We start from the raw sequence: 13,363 nt of genomic DNA on the forward strand, positions 1-13,363 counted from the left end.
TTGACCGTTAAATTGATAGATTTATTTTCTCATCCTGCTTGGTTAATTGTTCATCTGATTTAAAATTGTTTAAACCGACAAGCTTGTTAAAACATTGATTGAATCCGATAGGTTGCTAGCTTGCTTTGCTTATATAATCCGATAGGTTGATAGATTGATTGAGGTTTACTTGTTTAAAATCTGAATGATCTGATTGCATGATTCTTGAGGTTTAAATCCGTGTGAGTTAGGATTGATAGTTTTTATAACCTGATTGAATGATTTGAGGTTTAATATTGCATGTTAGAATCTGTTATAATATAAACCCTAATTCGAATTGATAAACCCTAAAATAGAATCCGTGTATTGCATAATCCGAATTGAATGTTTTGATGTTTCATATTATACTAGGTTGATAGTTTCATGATATAATCAACTGTTTTGAGGTTTAAGATTATTTGCTATAAGCTGATTGATTGATAAAACCCTAATTTCGAATTAAAACCCTAAACCCTAATTTGCGTATTCCTAAAATCAGATTGCTTGATTCCATCTTGCTAATATCAGCCTTGAAACGGATAAACATCAGCCTTGAAACTGATTAATAAAATTGATAGAATCAGCTTTGAAACTTATTGTTTTGGTTTTTCATGATTGAAACCCTATTTTTGGATCAAAACTCTAAATTGTGTAATGCTTGAATCCGTTTGATTATTTTTGATTATTGATCCAATTGCTAGTCTTGATAAAACCTAATTGAATCTGATTGTTAGTCTAGCTAAATCTTATCCCTGAAACTGATTGATTAATTGCTAAATCTTGATTGAATGTTTTAATATTACCCTTGCACATATAGAATCTGATTGCTAAGATTGAGTGCATCATATCTACTTGGCCGTGTGGCCAGTTTGCATCATATATCATCCTGACCAACATGTTTATGTTATACGCATGATCTGATTATTATCACCTTTGCACGATCTGATTGTTTTAAATTGAGGTTCCATAATTTCACTCATGTACATATAGAATCAGTATGCTAGGTTTGCATTATAACCATATGGCCACATGAAAACATATAGAAATTGCTTGTTTGGTCGATACCCTTGCTTGATAAATCTGTGTGACTTATTATGCATCATATATCACTTTGGCCGTGTGGCCTTATTGCATTATATCACATTTGGCCGTGTGGCTTGTTTGCTTATTAGAAATGTATTGACTTGATAGCATGTCTTGTTTATGGCCGTATTTTAAATATTTTATGAGATCTAAAATTGATTGATATATGATTTGAGATGTCGAAAATCAACTTGGATTTTGCTGCCCTAAATCTCTCAAGAGATAGTTATTTGAAATGGGCACTGGATACTGAGTTTATCCTAAAGTCAAAGGACTTGGTGAACGAATCACAAAAGGCGATAATGCCAAATGAGAAAGATTGATACAGAGCAATATTAATTATTAGCCATCATCTTATTAAGAGTCTCAAATATCAGTATCTGACTATAGAGAATCCTCTAGACCTTTGGACAAAGTTAAATAAAATCGAGATATGATCACCAAAGAACGGTGTTATTACCAAAGGCCCTATTTGATTGGAGGAATCCCAGAATCCAGGACTATAAGTCTGTGGATGTGTCTATTGCTAGCTGGGCAAAATAATGGATTACTGATGAGAAACAGTGAATTGAGACCTCCTGGATTAACCCCATTACCTGATACCAATAAGGCCGCAGAAGAAAAAAAAAGGTAACCACGTCCAGAATGATAGACCACACAGTCATAGCCGTGGAGGGTGGAAAGGACGTGGCCATGGCCACTATAACACATTTGGCCGTGGGAATCACTATGGCAGAGGCCGTGGGTATCAATCCAATTTGAGCCATGGTCAAGGCAGTGGCCGTGGTATATCCTTTAAACCACAAAGCTCGACCAAATTAGTGTGCCATAGATGTCGAATGGGGAACCATTGGGCTAAGATATGAAGGACTCCCAAACATTTTTGTGACCTCTATCAAAGAGAGTCTGAAAGGGAAGAATCCTGAAACCCACTTGGTCTATAAAGAGGGTGAAAATAATTTCGAACATGATCAAGATGATCTTATGGAATATGAGACTTATGATTGCCTAAAAGAATCAAGTTGATAATCTGATTTCGACATCAAACTTGTGTGATTGCTTTGCTTGTATTCTTTCTCTGATTTTTATCTCCTTGAATTTATTTCTATTACATTGTCTACTTAGATTAAATGAATGAATGATTTTTCTATATGAGTACACTGAAAAACGCCAATATAAGTACTAAAGCAGGTATCGCCAGTCTGAAAGAAGACTATGGCTAGGCTAATATATTATTGCCTAAGGGTATGCATTTAGAAATCAGTGATGCCTTATATTCACCCAGCTCTAAGAGCAAGAGCAGCCTATTGAGTTTTAAAGATATAAGAATGAATGGTTTCCATATTGAAACAATGGGCGAAGGAAACAAAGAGTTCCTTCAGATATATGTATAAAATCGCCCAAGGCCATAATAAGTCCTAAAGACTATACATGCATTCTCTACTAACCTAGACTATGCATAGATCAGTATGATAGAGGCTAAAAGCCTGCGAAAATATACACTTTATGGCTCAACCGGATTGGTCATCCTGGTCCAAACATGATGCGAAAATTGATATTCAAAAGGCACACATTAAATGATAAGAAGAGTTATCCCAAAGAATCTCACGTGTGTAGCATGTACACAAGGGAAACTCATTAGGCCATCACCAGTAAAACGGCTACGAGCCCCTTTTTCTTAATAGAGACAATATGTCTAGATAATACTGGTGAATACATGTCCCAAGCGTTTAAATGATTATGGTATGTCCATGGGGGTAAGTGTAGAAAATTCTGTGATACATGTCCATACCAAGAACGAATAGACCATAACTTATGAGGTCAAAACTCCCATTCACAGCTTGGGCCACACGAAATTAACATGAACCTAAGTTAATACGCATCAGGCCATTTAGTGAGCATAGATATCCCCTATCACAATTATTAACGGGTCAAGAGCCAGACATACCCCATCATAAGACATTTGGATGTGTTGTCTATGTACTAATTGCTCCACCACAGAGAACTAAGATGGGACCTCAAAAGGAGGATGAGGATATATGTTGGATATGATTCTCCCACAATAATAAAGTACTTTGAGCCAACTATGAGTGATTATATTTGAGGCCAGGTACACAGATTATTTTAAGACCAGGAGGAGAAAAAAATAATAAAGCTGGTAAAAGAAATAAAATGGAATCAACCATCAATGTCTTGGCAAGATCCTCGGACTGAAGAATGTGAAATAGACGTCTAAAGATTATATATTTACAAAGCTAGCTAATCAAATGCCAGACACATTTGCTGACCCGAAAAAGAATGACTAAGTCATATATAAACCAGCTTGTAAAGCACCAACGAATTTGATGTCCAAGAAGAGACACAGTTAAGTTGCTACAGAGTCTAGAAAACGTATGAAACGTGGTAGACCAATAGGTTCCAAAAGATAAGAATTCTCGGAAACAAAAGAAAGGTGCAGAGAATGATAATCAAAATCCAAATCCGAGGTTACTAAGGAAACCATCCCAGACATGGAGATAAGGCTGGCCGGCTCTAAGGTATAGGTACCAAACAATGTAGCTTGGGACGCCAAGCTGCAAAGTATTAAAGATCCTGATAATAATGAATCTCAATCGTTTATATCATGTCTGGAACATAATGGAACCAATAAGGAATGTCGACATAAGATGATTTATTTGCATACAAGGTAGCACTTGAATTTATGAATATAAGCGAGAATCATGAACCCACGTCAATATAAGAGTGCGCACTCGTAGAACATATTGGATTGAATGGAAACGTGGGGTTAAATAATTTAAAGAAGAAAGACGTATTTGGCCATATGATTAAGACGTCTTATGATGTTAAAACCAGTGGATATAAATGGGTCTTGTGAGGAATAGAAATCGTGAGATATAAAGTTGATGTTGCACAAGGATTCTCACAAAGACCAGTAATAGATTATGAGGAGACATACTCCTATGTGGTGGATGCAACTACTTTTAGATTTCTTATAAGTCTGGCTATATAAGAGAGAAAATTAGACTTGCAGCAAGTTGATGTAGTGACTGCATATTTATATGGTCCACTGGATAATGAAAGTACTAGAGGGTATTGAGCTGAAAGTACAGCAAGTTCTCGAGAACAATATTGATAATCATCAAAGTATATGATTTGAATATCCTAGGAACCTCTGGATACAATTTTCCAAACAGTTGAATATCTCAAGAAAGAGTTTGAGACGAAAGATCTTTAAAAAAAAACAAAGTTTTGTTTGAGATTACAGCTTGAGTACATTAACAATGAAATCCTTGTGCATCAAATAGTATATACAGAAAAATGGTACTCAAGAGATTTAATATGGATCAGTCTCACCCATTATCTAGTACATGGGCGTGAGATCACTTGTTTTGGACACTGATCCATTTAGTCCAAAGGTGGACGATAAAGAAGTCCATTTAGTCCTAAGATGGACGATGCAGAAGTCTTGTTTTAGAAACTGATCTGATTGGTCCATAAGAAGGACGATGAAGAAGCCTTTGATTTTAGTTTATTTTATACTAACCAGCCCAAAGAGGGGTTATTTGGTTTTGTTGATTTGTTTTCAGACAGGTTATGTTTTACACATGGTGGTACACGCATATCACAGCAACATCATCCAAGATTTCATGTGTGTGTATTTGAGGTCGATGACTCAATATGTTCGATCAGATTGTGGCATGACCGATGGTAAAGAAGAACCAACTATCATATTCGAGGACGAAGCATATTCTGCCCAAAATCTTCATCACCCACGTATCTTCATCACCCACGGAATGTTAAAATTCAGAACCTTTATGGTAAGGATCATACAAAGGTGTATGGAATCAATGGGCAGAGACAAATAGAGTGGAGTCCAATGTACTCGTCTGTGAATAGTTTGCGTTGTTACAGAGACTTAACTTGTACTAGCCCTGCGCGGGTGTTCATTTTTTATTTAAAATATTATAATATTTATTATAGGTTATTTGATTGATATATTAAATATCTTATATTATATGGTTATATAAAATAAATAAATGATGAATTACTTTATTTTCTTATATCTAAATGGTTAAAAAATATATTTGTTAATCATATAGTTTGTCTGTGGTATTTTTTCAATTTTTTAGACAGTAAAATAAATGTTTATATATTTTTATACTCATTCACTTACATATTTAAAATATTTTGTTTATATATTAAGAAATGCATAAGTCCATATTAGATTATTAACATTATTGAGTTATAGATCAAAAATAATATTAGATAATTTTTGTATATTTGTAAATTAGAAATCCAATTTTTAAAAATATGTTCATGTAATAAATTAGATTAAATAATATATATAGTTAAATAAATATATATTATTACTAAATGAGCTTTCTAAAAGGTCCTGTTAGAGATGATTAGAGATAAAAAATTAGGTCCAGTTATAGGTTCATGAGGCTTGCGTAAATGAGTTGGATAAATAACAAAATCTCTTGAATTAAAACCAGTGGTAGAGAAGCGTAAATAATGAGAAAAAATGAGGGTTATTTCTCATTTATACTTACACTCTCTATGTAATCCGAAAAGAAAACACTACAAGAAAACATCGTAATTCTGACGGACATTCTGACGGAAAATAAGATCCTCGGAATATTCCGACGAATTTCTGAGGAAATTCCGAGAAAACCCAAAATTTGAGTTTCTTCGGAATTTCCTCGGAATATACCGATAAAATACCGAGGAAGTCAAATTCCTAGGAAAACACCGACGAATATCCGAGGATATATTATAGCCGTTAAAGAGCCGTTGGAGATTTTAAAAATTCCAAGGAAAGAGCCGTTGCCGTCGGTATTCCGTCGGAATTTCCTCAGTACTGTCGGCATCATTTCATCTATAAATACCCGCACCCCCAACCTCTTCACTCATTCCATTTCTTCATCCTCTCACATACTATATTTACACACGAATTTGATTGAAAAAGCATGTCTTCTTCAAATTATTATCGTTCTTGGATCGATCGACCTCATTTGGATCCGAAAACGAGATTGTTTACGGAAGAATACCAACGAGGTATAACCGAATTCATGGGGTTAGTTCAACGACAATCGGAAGCAGAAACGGGTATGTTAAGATGTCTTTGCTCTAATTGTAAAAATAGAAAGATTATTAAAGAGTGGGATGTTTGGACTCATCTATATTTGAATTGGTTTACACGAAGTTACAAAATTTGGTATCATCATGGAGAAACTGATTATGAATATGGTAGTACTAGCGAACCTCAGCCTGCGGTTAGGTTAGAAGAACCAATTAGAATGGATGTAGATTATGGTGTAGGTACTGAGCAGATGGTAAATGATCATTTTAGAGGGGAAGATTTATCCAATGCAGAAGCTATGAGATTTTATGATATGTTGGATGCTGGAAAGCAACCCTTGTACGAAGGTTGCAGAGATGGTCATTTAGCTTTATCATCTGCAACAAGACTGATGGGCATTAAAACAGATTATAATTTGGCTGAAGACTGTGTGGATGCGATTGCTGATTTGGTAAAAGATGTTCTACCTGAGGATAATGTAACCCCTGGTTCATACTACGAGGTTCAGAAACTGGTAGCTGGTCTTGGTTTATCGTATCAGGTAATAGATGTATGTAGCGATAACTGCATGATTTATTGGAGGGCGAATGAAGAGCGGGTTACATGCAAATTTTGTGGAAAGGCTCGTTATAAAGATACGAGTGGAAGAGTTCCAGTGCCATTTAAAAGGATGTGGTATTTGCCTTTGACAGAATAGTTGCAGAGGTTGTATCAGTCTGAACGCACAGCGCAACCAATGAGATGACATGCGGAGCATTCAACAAATGGTGAGATTAGACATCCTTCAGATGCAAAAGTGTGGAAGCATTTCCAATCAAAATATCCCGACTTTGCGTATGAGAGAAGAAATGTCTACCTTGGATTATGTACTGATGGTTTCAGCCAGTTTGGCAAGAGTGGAAGACAATATTCTCTATGGCCAGTCATTCTTACACCATACAACTTACCGCCAAACTTGTGCTTGCGACGAGAGTTTTTGTTTCTCTCCATTCTCGTTCCCGGACCAGAGCATCCTAAGAGATCACTTGATGTGTTTCTTCAGCCACTAATATATGAGTTGCAACAACTATGGGCTCAAGGTGCTGAAACATACGATGTTTCATGTAAAGAAAACTTTCAAATGCGGGCAGTACTTATGTGGACAATAAGTGATATTCCAGCATATGGTATGTTATCTGGATGGACAACGCATGGAAGGCTATCATGTCCATATTGTCAAGATGACACATATGCTTTCCAACTAAAGAACGGAAGGAAAACGTGTTGGTTTGACTGTCACAGACGATTTCTACCACCTGATCATCCATACCGCAGGAGTAAGACTTCGTTTACGAAGAACAAGCAGGTGTTTGATGGTCCACCTGAGGAAGTTAGTGGGAAAGATTTGTTGAAGCAGTTTAGGTATTTTGATGCAGAAAAGACGCCAGATGTAGGTGGACATGAAAACATTCGAGTCAGTGCGGTTGGAGAGCTACATAACTGGCACAAAAAGAGTATTTTATGGGATCTGCCATACTGGAAGGATCATCCGCTGAGGCACAATTTAGATGTCATGCATATTGAGAAGAACTTTTTTGACAAATCTCATGAACACGATCCTTAACGTTCAAGGTAAAACAAAGGATAATTTGAAGTCAAGACTGGATTTAGTCGATATATGTGCTCGTTCAGAACTTTATGTTGATGAGAATGGTAGGGCTCCTTTTCCCATATACCGACTTGATGCAGAGGGAAAAGATGCGTTCTTTGATTGGATTTCAAACGATGTAGAATTTCCAGACGGTTACGCATCTAATTTGCGTAACTGTGTCGACAGAAAGGAAGGAAAGTTTATCGGCTTGAAGAGTCACGGTTGCCATGTAATGATGCAGCGCCTTCTTCCGTTTGCCTTCAAGGAACTATTACCATGGAATGTTCATGAAGCAATTGCAGGGATTAGTGCTTTCTTCCGCGATTTATGCACGAGATCAGTGACTCTTGAAGGTATTGAAAATTTGAAGACTAACAAAGCCGTGATTCAGTGCAACCTTGAGAAGATATTTCCTCCATCATTTTTTGATGTTATGGAGCATCTTGTTATTCACCTGGCAAGAGAATTGGAACTTGGTGGTCTTGTGCAGTATAGATGGATGTATTTGTATGAGCGGTATATGTACCATTTGAAGAAGATGGTGAAAAATTATAGTAGGGTGGAAGGTTCTATAATCGCACAGATGATAAATTCAGAAACTTCAAACTTTGCCGAGTTCTACTTTCCAGCAGAAGTGCAGACCAAAAAAAGAAGACCTGCTCGGCATGATGATAGAGGCGAACAGACAACATATCATGTTACGGTTCCAGACATCTTCACAGATGTTGGACAACTTAGCGGAAAACCAAATGACCGTCGACTTACTAAGCAGGAGCGCAGTCATTTGCAAACATATTTGCTCACCAACTGCGAAGATGTTCTTCAATATGAGAGGTAAATAAATTAGCTTACAAATTTTTATTTTAACAAGTTGAAATTTAAATCTTAATTAATTATATTATTGTCAACATATGTACATGATTTTCATGGCAGAAAAGCGGTTCGAATATAGATACGCCACAGAGGAGGAACTTGAAGAACTGAAGCAGAGAGAATTTTCTGGATGGATGGATGCTTACTTATGTGAGTGCTTTAAACAAATTAAAATATTATTTATCACATATTTATACTAATTCACATATATTGATATAACATATATATGTGCTATTAATAGGTGTCTGCTGGTATGACCAGAGGTAAAACATTTGACGATTGGATACGCGAGATGGTGCGTGGAGCAGAGTATGTTGTGAAGTCATATCCGAGATTTTGTATTCGAGGATATGCATTCACAACTCAAAAGCGGAGACGTTCGAGTACAACTTATGATGCTGGCGTTTGTTCTGCATCTGGAGATGATGTATACTACGGAAACATACGGGAGATTATGGAAATCAAGTATCCGGGCATGGTTGGATTGCGCTGTACTATTTTCTATTGTGATTGGTACGACAACACTCCAGATCGAGGTGTGAGAACAGATGCATTTGGTGTTACATCAGTACATTCGAGGCGAAAGTTGCAATATTATGATCTTTTCATTCTTGCTTCTCAGGCCGATCAGGTAATTAAATATACATATATCAACTATTCATAATGATTCATCATCATGTGTATTAATAACACTTATTTACAAATTAAATAATTTTTTAAATGTTACATGTTTGTTATATCAAGTACCCCCGGGTTAGGAACATAGATGATCCATGGGTCACTGTTACATCACTCAACCTGAGAGGCCGAGTTCAGGGAAGTTCTGAGCTGGAAGACCCACGACAACCAAACACATCCGGTAACTTAAGTGCAGCAGAAGATTTAGCTGCAGTTGGCCTTGTAGTCGATTTAACCGATTTTGGAGAGGAAGCCGTCGTTCACGTAGAGGATGAACCAGAGATTGGAAAGTTTCACCAAGATCCATATTCAGATTCATCTGGTGATGATGACTCGGAAACAGAGTAGCATCGCCTTTTTTTTTAATATAAGAATACCGAGAAAATTCCGAGGGATAATAGGATTTAGGGATTTCCTCGGAATTTTCTCGGAATAGTCCGAGACTTTTCCGACGATTTGGGGCTTTTCTTTTAGGGTTTCTGAGGAAGTATGGTTTTTAAACCGAAAACAACATTTTGCGGTTTGAATAACACTTATATAACTCTTATTAACTATCTTAGACTGATTATGAAGTCAAAAATTTGTTCCTTACCCTATAATAAACACTTTTCCGATTGTATGAACGAAATCTCCACAACATAAGAGAAACACTTATACACTTTAATGAACGGTAAAGGGAATACTTACAATTCGTTTTGAAATTTTTTTATTTCATAGTTTATGATCATCTATACAAAGATTCCTCAATGGTATGTATTGCATTTGTATTAGAAATAATATAGGGCAAAAAAATTTGATGTTTTCAAACCCCAAACATGTGTTCCTCGGAATTTCCTCGGAAAATTCCGAGGAACAATATAAACCAATATAAATACACACATAGGATATTCCTTTTCTTCGAATTAATGAACATACCGAGGAAATTCCGACGAATATTTAAGTGTCCGTCGGAATTTCCTTGGTATATTTTCATTTAACCGGGCAAACCAGCCGCCAAATATTTCGCAAAAATTGAATTTGAAAATACCGAGGAAATTCCGACGGATAGTTTCCGTCGGACCCTAGGTTTTATAAAGACGAAACACTTCTTCTTCCCCATTTCTCTCTTCTTCCTCTCTGGCGATCTCTCTCTTCTTCCGGCGATCTCCCCCTTCTCTCGCGACGATCTCTCCGGTGAATCCTCTCGAAACCTACATAAATCAAGTAAGGACCATATCCCACTCTCTTAGGTTCTATTTGTTAGGTTTTTATGTAGATTTGATGATTTTAGAAGTTTTTTGATAGATTTTTGTTAGGGTGATTGGTTAGGATTGTGATTTGGTTGTGTAATAGGTTTAGAATTGTGATTTGGTTGGATAATTTTTTGTGTTGAATTGATTTAGAACTTTCTTATAATTTTTTTATTATTTTTGTATTTATAAAATCGATTTTTGTATATAAATTCGATTTTTGGATTTTACAAAACATTTTTTGTATATAAATTCGATTTTTTGGATTTTACAAAACGTTTTTTGTATATAAATTCAATTTTTGGATTTATAAAAGATGATTTCATATTTATAAAAATATTTATATTTATTAAAACTAATTTTGTATTTATAAAACATTTTTTAATTTATAAACACTATTTTATTATTTTTTGTATTTATAAAAACTATTTTTAAATATGTTTTTCAACTAATATTTATTAAAACTATTTTTAAATATGTTTTTTAATTTATATATTTATTATAACTAATTTAAAATATTTTTCAATTAATATTTATTAAAACTATTTTTAAATATGTTTTTTTTACTTTACAGGTCTACTGGTGATCAGACCCGGTCTCGATCTCGTCGTGCCTTACCACGAGGTCGTAGTGGTACGGGGAGCCACTCTCAGGGTTCGTCCAGCCACTCTCGGGGTTCGTCCAGCCACTCTCGGGGGTCGAGCAGCCACTGTCGGGATTCTTCATTTTCCGCTCCGGTTTTTGCTCCCGCTGCTGCACCCCCTCCCGTTGCTGCACCCCCTCCCGTTGCTGCACCCCCTCCCACTGCTGCACCCCCTCCCGCTCCTCCAGTCGTTCCGGGAGTGATGACTGTTGCCCAGTTGGTTCAACAGCCCGGTCGTGAGCATCTTCCCTATCTCACTCTGTGTCCAAAGGGACGACGTCAAACATGGTAATTAAAAGTCTTTTTTTTCTTTCATTAAAATTTGATTCATTATTAATAATTTGTTTCTTATATTAGGTTCAACCGATCCGTGAATGGGATCAGCGCATAGATCAACAATATGATGTACTCGAACCTCAGCAAGGGATATCCGACTTTCACTCACTTCCCTGCCGAGGACCAAGAGATGTGCTTTCGTCAGTTTACGGTAAGTATTCTAATTTTTTAACTTATATTTTTAATCTTTAATATAAAATTTCTACAAATTGTGTTTTTTTTTTCCACCAAGAGTTCACCTGGAATCCCGATCACACGAACTTTATCCGTGACACCTTCGTCCATAAAGTTATGGAAAACTATGGGAAGCAGATCTACGAGTGGAAGCAGAAGTGGCTCATCAACCAGGTTTTTTTTTTAATTTATTAAACAATTTTTTGAATTTATTAAACTATTTTTGGATTTATTAAACTATTTTATATTTTTTTTATTAAAATGTCCCGAAGTCGATCAACAGCACGGTCTGGGAGGAGTTGTGTGTGCAATGGGATAACGACGAGACGAAAGCTACCTCCGTGACCAACTCCGCCAACCGCAAGAGCGATCGTGGCGGGAAGGGCATGTACAAGCACAATTTGGGTGCCCAGACTATTGCCACTCTGGGGGATAGCTTGGTAAGTTCAATTTTTTTTTTTAATTATTTAAGTATTTTTGTTTTATTTTTTATGCATTTCTTCTAATTTCTAATGTTTGTTTAACTTTTGTTTTTTTCAAGGCGGATAAAAATGATGGCGAGCCGGTTGATGATTTCGTCCTAATGAACACGGCGCATACCAACAAGCACATCGGGGAGATTGATGATGGTGTTGTGAGGGATGTGCTCAGCCTGATCGAAACTCAGAAGGAAGACAAAGAGACCCGTCTATCTCAGCTTCAAACCGACCTGGACGCCACTTCGACGGCTTCGACCAACTTGTCCCGGATTCGAATCAACGAAATCGTTGAATCGGTATGTTCTTTATAAAAAAAATTAATCCATTTATTTCTTTATTTTCATTTTATCATCTTTTCTATTTAAATTTGTTTATTTTCTATTTCAGTCGGTTCCAAAGAAGAAGGGACGTTTGGTCGGTTTGGGTCGTCGAGCCCAGTCGGTTCCTCCTTCTGCACCACAGCCCTATGTTGATCCAGAAGTGCTTATGGACCAGTTGAAGGACAAAGATGACCGCATAGCTGCGTTGGAGCAAAAGATGGCGGATCAAGAGGCGGGATGGGAGGCAACGAGGAAGCAGAACGAGCAAATGATGGAGATGATGAAGAGGATGTACCCGAACGAGCAGTTCCCGTAGTTTTTTTTTTTTCAAAAACTCTAAATGTTTTATTTTAGTATGTACAACTTTGAATATTATCTAATATGTTTTCTATTTCAATTTTAATTTTATATTTTCGAATTTCAATTAAAAAAAAAAATTTTAATTTTTTAAAAAAATATTTTTTGGGAATATTCCGAGGAAGTGTATCCCTCGGGATACACTTCCTCGGAATATTCCGACGGCAAAGGTTTCTCGGAATATTCCGACGGCCGAAGTTCCTCGGAATATTCCGAGGGCATATCTCCTCGGAATATCCCGACGGATACACTTCCTCGGAATATTCCGACGGCAAAGGTTTCTCAGAATATTCCGACGGCCGAAGTTCGTCGGAATATTCCGATACCTCTTTTCTCTCGGAATGTTTCCGAGGACCGTTCCATCGGAAATATCCGAGGAGATACCGACGAACAGTCCTAGGAAATGTTTCTTCGGAATGTCCTCGGAATCTTTAATTCTTGGTATTCCCTCGGCATTTTC

Source organism: Brassica napus, chromosome C9 (assembly GCF_020379485.1).
Source record: "Brassica napus cultivar Da-Ae chromosome C9, Da-Ae, whole genome shotgun sequence".
Classification (NCBI taxonomy): Eukaryota; Viridiplantae; Streptophyta; class Magnoliopsida; order Brassicales; family Brassicaceae; genus Brassica; species Brassica napus.